We start from the raw sequence: 6873 nt of genomic DNA, 5'->3' as shown, positions 1-6873 counted from the left end.
CATGTATTCTTTCATTCTCAGGAAAAGAATTGAGTAAGCAGCAGAGCTAAAAATAAAAATATAATTGACTTATATTCATTAGTTACTGAAGTACATTGATGATTTTGTAGATTCATAATTTTTCTATTATCCTAAGTTCCAGTAACTAATGTATACTGCAAACATTTTCTATAATTTTTTTTTTCTTGGACGCCACCGGTCACATAAAATTTCTGCACTTGAAAATTTAGTGGTGTAATTGAGAAACAAAAATTTCAACTATATTTAAAATTTATTTGTATTAATATTTAAATTACTACATGTGGTTAGGTATGGCTTATTATTATTTTGTTTTTTGGGACCACACTTGCTGTGTTCAAAGCTTATGCTGGCTCTGTGCCTCCCAGGGATCACTCGATGTAGTTCTAAGGACCATGTGTAGTGCTTCTGGGCCAGCTACATGCAAGGCATGTGCCCTCCCACTGACCATCACACCGGCCCTTTGGGATGGCTTACTGGAGCATAGCTCCAGATTCATGAACAATAGTTATATATGGTTATATGTAGGCATTGACTTAATACTGACAAAGTCTAGATTATGGAAGACATATGGTAAACTATAAAAAATAAAACCCTTATCTTACAAACATGAGCTGTGCAGAAACTTACAAACCAACATAATGGCAGAGGTGAAAACGATTTCAAAATATTGTGTTTCAGTTTTAGGTTATCTCACAGAACATAATTTCTGACTTACTCTTCAGAAGTGTTAAGCTTGGTAGATGGTGAAAATGTCATTTGGCAACACAATATTTAACTGAATATCTGTTTAGTAGTGTCATTATAAAAAATGAGAAAAAGGAAAAAGGATAAAGTCAGCACAATTGTGACTAGTCGTCTAGTCACAATTGTGACCCTTTTTCTCTCCAGTGAGTCTGGTGTCAAGAAATAGTGCCGTTTTTTATTTATTTATTTACTTATTTATTTTGGTTTGGGGGTAACAGCCAGTTGTGCTCAGCGCTTACTGTGTCAGGGATCACTCCTAACCAGATTCAAGATAATGTAAAGGAATTGGGATTGAACGGGTCAGTCTGCCAGCAGTGCAAGTGTCCTACTTTACTACTATCTCTCCAGCCATGAAAAAGTGCAATTTTTAATACGCATTCTGATTAGTCCTGGTTACAAATCACTACTTGAATTTGTGTGAAAGTTACTTGTCACTTGTCAGTTGTCATCCTGTTAATCTTCGATTTGTTGGAGCAGGTGCCAATAACATCTCCATTTGTCCCTGTCACATGCTAGTATAGCCCAATGATATCGGCTCGCTCCAGGAACAGCAAGAGCCTCAAATTGTTCATTCAGGGTTTTGATGAAGAAGTCTGACCATCTCGTTGGTGGGCGGCCACTCGGTCTTTTGACATCCCGTGGAATCTAGTTGATAACAGTTCTAGTCCAACAGTAGTCTCTGAATTGCATTATATGTCCGGCCCATCTGATTTTTGATGTCATGGCAAACGAGACAGCATCCCTGATTCTTGACCATCGATGGAGGTCAGAACTCTGGATTCCTACTCTCACTTGAGTGAAGCAAGATACTCCTAGCATGGCTCTTTCCATTCCTTTTTTGGGATACCCGAAGAGCGTTCTCATCCTGTTTGCATAGGGCCCAGGTCTCTGAGGCGTATATTAGTGCAGGAAGAACAGTGGAGTCAAAAAGATATGCCTGGAGCTGGAGGATCTTCGTCCTCTTAACCACTTCTTCGACACTCTTGAAGGTGTTCCACGCTGCTCTCTTCCTCCTGTGCAATTCTGGCACCAAGTCGTTCCTCTTGTTGAGTTCTCGACCCAGGTACACATAGCTGCTGCATTCGGAGATGTTCGTTCTATCGAGAGCAAATGGAACGTCAGGGACCAGTTTGTTTTTCATGAACATTGTTTTGTTGAGATTCAGCTGCAGTCCAACATTTCCACGCTTGCAGTCAAAGTTGGCCAGCATTTGTGCCGCTTGGCTAATGTTTGACGTTATGAGAACGATGTCATCTGCGAAGTGGAGGTGCTGTAGTTGCGACCGTCTATCTTCATTCCCATTCCTTCCCATTTCAGTCATCGCATGACGTTCTTGAGGGTGGCATTGAAGAGTTTTGGTGAAATGGTATCACCCTGCCAAACCCCTCTCTTTACGTCAATGATCACTTCCTTGTAGAATGGTAAGATCCTGGTGGTGAGTCTTACAGCTTACGGAGGATCCTGATGTATTGAGTTTGAACTCCCTGTTTGGCCAGGGTTTCGATGACCGCTTCAGTCTCAGCAGAATCGAAGGCCTTCTTTAAGTCGATGAACGTTAGACAGAGTGGCATCTTGAACTCTCAAGAAACCTCAATGAGCTTGGTCACTGTGTGGATATGGTCTGTCATGCTGAATCCCCTTCGAAACCCAGCTTGATCACCTGGTTGTCCTTCATCTAGTGTTCTGCTGATCCTATTCAGGATGACTCGAGTGAACAACTTGTAGACGACGGACAACAGGCAGATTGGGCAATAGTTGCCGATGTTGTGGATGTCTCCCTTCTTGTAAAACAGAACGGTTCTGCTGGTTTTCCATGGGGATGGAACCTTGCATTTGGACAGGTAGCATGTGAAGAGCTGAGCCAGTGTATTGACGAGTACTGGTGGCTGATTCTTCAGGTGTTCGGGTCTCACCTTGGCTGGACCGAGTGCTGTACGCTTCTTTACCGACGAAATAGCGTGTCGGATTTCAGAAAGGAGGACATTGGGAACTTCATATCCATCCTTCAGAATTTGGTATGTGGGCAGGTGGACGTGGCTGTTGAAGAGATCTGAGTAGAAGTCGTGAATAATCCTCTCCATTGCCCTACCTTCTGGAAGATGTGGCAGATCCATCAGGATATTGGAGGGCAGTCATCTTGGTCCTGTACTTGGTGAAGGACAGGCGTGAAAGCTACTAATATAACTAAGTAGATTCTGCTAAAATCTTTCTAAAACAGTCAATAAGAAATTGTTCTTATAAGGGGCTGGAGCGATAGCACAGTGGGTAGGGCTTTCGCCTTTCACGTGGCCAACCCAAGTTCGATTCCTCCGCCCCTCTCGGAGAGTGGCAATCTACCGAGAGTATCAAGCCTGTGCGGCAGAGCCTGGCAAGCTACCCATGCGTATTGTATATGCCAAAAACAGTAACAATAAGTCTCTCAATGAGAGACGTTACTGGTGCCCACTCAAACAAACTGATGAGCAACGGGATGACAGTGACAATATAACTAATATAATACTAATTTTACAAATCAAAAAAGTCATTTTTGGGAAATATTTCCTTTTTTATTTCTCTTTTTAAGTTATATCCGGCAAGGCTCAGGTGTTACTCCTGGCTTTGTACTCAGGAATTATTTCTGGCAATGCTCGGGACCATATGGGATGCCGGGGATCAAACCTAGGATGGCCTCGTGCAAGGCAGACACCATACCTGCTATGCTGTCGCTTCAATCCCTGAAAATATTTTCTGATATAAAATATTTTGATAACAAGTAAGTTCACAAGGTAATGAGGTTTATAGGGTCAATGATTAGGGTATCCAGCACCATTGTACATATATTACTGAACAATGACAAAATTTATTTACAGACTAAGACAAAATGTTTTATTTTCTTTGCAGTTTTATACTAGCTGTTTTGTGATTTGTTTGTTGGTTAGAACAGAATAGCAAGGATCTAGTGTGGATTGCACACAACATGTCTCTCAAAATTCCTCTGAGTAAGAGGAAGCAACTGAACACAGAAGCACAGATAAAATTAACATGTAGTTATTTTATTCTTCTAGTCTAGTTTTGACTATGGATCTTCCACGCCAATAAAACAATAAAAGGACTTCCCTATTAAGAACTACTAATAGAAGGAAATACAGAATAAAAAATTCTGATCACTCACATTTCAATAAGAACATTTTTTTTTTCTTTTTGGGTCACACCTGGCAATGCACAGGGGTTACTCCTGGCTCTGCACTCAGGAATCACTGCTGGTTGTGCTATCGCTCCAGCTCCTTATAAGAACAATTTCTTATTGACTGTTTTAGAAAGATTTTAGCATAATTTCAAGACTTCCATATTTTTTTCCCCAACAAAGTCAGCTTAATTGACTTTTTGCAATAAGGAGTATCCTACCTGAGCAACCCAGGGCCATTCACCAAATGAAAGAAAGTCATTACAGGTTTTCAGAAAGTGATTTTGCAGTAGGATTTTGTTGGATATAAAGTAAAGGAGACAATAGCAGGTCTGAGCTGCAAATAGATCCAGATCCTTTGTTCTTAAAAGTCATTCAGTTTAGACAGATGTGATTCATTTTGTCCAGAATGCATAGCCTTTCTCTATCGCCCTTGCATCTTTTTATGCAGAATCTACTCTAAGTGTGACCTAAGTCCATATTCTTACTGGTCAGCAAAGGACTTCTAATTTTAAGATTTCAAGATCTCTGATGTCAAATGATGGAGACTTTGTGGTAGAATTTTAGTCAACGTAAATAATGTATCTGTGAGAAACTAGAATCAAGCTTAAGGTCTATTAAAGGCTTCTATTTTTATTGAATAAAATTTTATTGAATAGAAATACTAATTTCTATTGAAATTAAGAGTAGTAAAATGGTACTATAATTCAGGACTATTTATATAGGAACTATAATATTCTGGTGATACATATAAAGTAGGTAGCTCTCTTAACCAACAAAGTTTTGTTTGTGGGAAAGGCAAATGCTCTGATCTTTATGTATGTTTATGTATTTCAAACTTGTCATGAATGCATATGCTTTTAATTTCCTTGTGACATTATTTGAAAATTCTGTTTAAATTGTTCTTTCTGAAATTTAGTAATAACTATAGGCTCACACTGAGAATGCCATTAGGTAGGGAACTAGCAAGGAAGACTCTGAGCTTATAAGAACTGAGTCTAAAACTGAGTTCAAAGTTAATCACACATATTATTTTGGGTCTATATCAATATTGAATATTGAATATGCTAGTTCTTTTCTTTATATGCAACTTAAAAATGTAGGTAGTTAATCTATTATGAAATTGTTTCTCATTTAAACATTAGCTGATTCCCCTGGAAAGATCTGTTTAGGAATATAGGAAGTAAGTAAGTAATATAGGAATATAGGAAGTAAGGACAAGCTATACATTTCTCTGAATAAATTAATAATGAAGAGAGCTCTATGACTACTATGCAGTGGATCTTAGGGGATTTATTTAGTATCTTAAACACCTAAGTAACTTCAGTAGTTGGCAGTTATCGGGAATGCATATTAATTGCCTACTCTAACCCACATCTGAAATAAAAAGAGAATGTCAGGAATAGACTAATTCTGGTTTTCTTTTGAATATCATATTTTAATTTCTTTTATGTCTCTTTAATCTTTTCAGCAGTGCTTAAGGATTTGGGAGATGTTGATTAAAGCATTTCCTCTGATTAATTATATTTTGGCTTTCAACTGTTTTATTTTATTTAAAAATGAAGTGCACACACATTGTCTGGATTATATGAGCATCTGCTCTTCTCAGTCTCTGCAAATATTTATATAAATCGTACTGCCACCCTGTTCCCTCCAAGTTCTCACTGCTTAGCTAATCCTGATTGCATCTCCTCATTAAGCCATCTTCAGGATATGGAAACATAAATAAAACAGACTAACAGTCTACATTTCAGGGATATTTGTGTGCATGGCTTACCATTTAACCATGTTATTAAATTCTCAGAATTCATTCGGAAATCATTGAGCTTTACCTCTGCTTTCTCTTAGTTAGACATCTGATTATTATTAACAGATATTATTTTGGATATAATTACTAGAACTCTTATAAAAAGGGTATGCTATTTAAAAGCATGGTCTATGAAAGGAATAGGACTGAAAACTAGAAGTGAGGAGACTTAAAGTGGATGCATGTGTGTTGACTATCTCCTCATTTGTTACTCCTTTCACTGTTTTCAGTATTTTTCTTTTTACATTTGTTTTTGGATTAATGAAAATTAGCAAGCTAGTTCCTCTTCACCAAGATGGAATGCTAGTACTTTCTATTAAGATTGCTCTCCACCTGGATATTCTTACCTAATTATGGCTTTCATATGGAGGCAGTACTTTAATCTGGGGTCTTACCTTTATTTCATGCTTTGACACAGAGCGAAAGACATCTATTTGACTTCACTTTACGAATTGTCTTTTTTTTACCATGTAGTTTCTGTAGAGAGCATGATTTTTTTTGATAGTGAATTTTTAAGACTGCGAATTTCTGTTCTTACAGCTTTATGTAATTATGTTCAAAGTGGGTTGAATTAAAATGGAACAGATGTGTCCATCTTTAATTATGGTGTAACAAATTGTGTTACTCTAAGGCTTTATTAAGTGAAACGCTCATCTTTATGTAATAATGGGTCAGGCAGTTTTAGAATGATATTGGTGAACACAGTATATTGCCTATTCCACCTCAACTTCAAAAGAGCAGTTAAAATTCAGGCTGAGCTCAAAGAACCAAGAGAAGCTATGGAAAATATACATGTTTGCTTTTTCACTTCCACTTAAGTAAAAACGATTGTTGGAAATGCATGATAAATCTTAATGTCATCTACATAAGATCAAAAGGTATCATTAGACGTGGCTTGTACAAAGCAGTAGCAAGAGTATTCAATTTTGTAATGGAAAATACTGTTTTAAGATTTTCTGAAAACCCTTTCATATTATTTTATGTAAATATTAAATGTTCCCTTAGAAATGAGTGGCCAAGAAAGTTCTTTTTAAAAACGACCTTGAATTCAGTACCACAAAACCCTTTTGAGGATTAGCTGTCATCTGCTTAGAGAACAAAAAATTAGCAAGAATAATAAAGATAAGAAAAAATTTTA

The sequence above is a fragment of the Sorex araneus genome, chromosome 2 (genome assembly GCF_027595985.1).
Source record: "Sorex araneus isolate mSorAra2 chromosome 2, mSorAra2.pri, whole genome shotgun sequence".
In the NCBI taxonomy this organism is placed as follows: Eukaryota; Metazoa; Chordata; class Mammalia; order Eulipotyphla; family Soricidae; genus Sorex; species Sorex araneus.
Note: the sequence above shows the minus strand (reverse complement) of the source record.